Source organism: Penaeus vannamei, chromosome 25 (assembly GCF_042767895.1).
Source record: "Penaeus vannamei isolate JL-2024 chromosome 25, ASM4276789v1, whole genome shotgun sequence".
Lineage (NCBI taxonomy): Eukaryota > Metazoa > Arthropoda > Malacostraca > Decapoda > Penaeidae > Penaeus > Penaeus vannamei.
Genome location: NC_091573.1, coordinates 8764771 through 8765783, shown reverse-complemented (window position 1 = coordinate 8765783; position 1013 = coordinate 8764771).

Genomic DNA, 1013 nt, shown 5'->3' with positions numbered 1-1013 from the left:
TTTCCATTTACAGTTATTATTTCTTTTTTTATGACTATCACGATCTCCGTCTTGAATAGTGAGAGGAAAATGGCACACTTGAGTTTTTTTGTTTTTTTTCTTGGTCTCTTTTCAAGATGTAATTTCACTTCTTCAGGGATGTCCAATAACGTCAGTCTGTTGCGTCAACGTTTTCAGAAAGATTTCTTTGCTTATTTCATGTGATAATCTTTATATCTATCTATCTATTTATTTTATCTATCTATCTATCTTTCTATCTATATACTCGTCTATCTATCTATCTATCTGTCTGTCTATCTATCTATCTTTCTATCTATCTATATATCTATCTTTCCATCTATCTATCTACCTATCTATCTACCTGTCTATCTATTTGTCTATCTATCTATCTATTTATCTATATATATATACTCGTCTATTTATCTGTCTTTCCGCGTGTTTTGGAATTATTTATTGCATTCAAGTTACCAGTTTTTTGTTAATTTATATTTTAAGAACTGCTGTACTGTTTGTTGTTTACAAAGGAATCTCTTTTCACTTTGAAAGTACTTAAAACAACAGTGTTTTATATATATATATATATATATATATATATATATATATATATATATATATATATATATATATATATATATATATATATATATATATATATATATATATATATATATATACGGCAATTGGGCTCCCTCTGCAAGACTTCTCTAACTTAAGTCTCGTTTTCTTCGATTCAAAGAAAACGAGGACTTCCAAAAAGATGCCAGAATCTTTGAAGTATTTTCTCGTTATTATTTCCTGTACTTTTTCTTTTCTTTTCTTTTCTCCTATTTTTCTATGTTCTTTTTTCCCTCTGTTCTTCTATTTTTCTCATGTCGTCGGGAATATTTGTGACCCTTTACTCCGTATAGTTTCAGGAAAAAAATAAACAAACTGGCAACTCAACGTAGCCTTCGGAGTACCTCGATTCACCAAGTTTAATTGAGGAAAAAATGGTAAAGTGGCGTTGAAGTCAG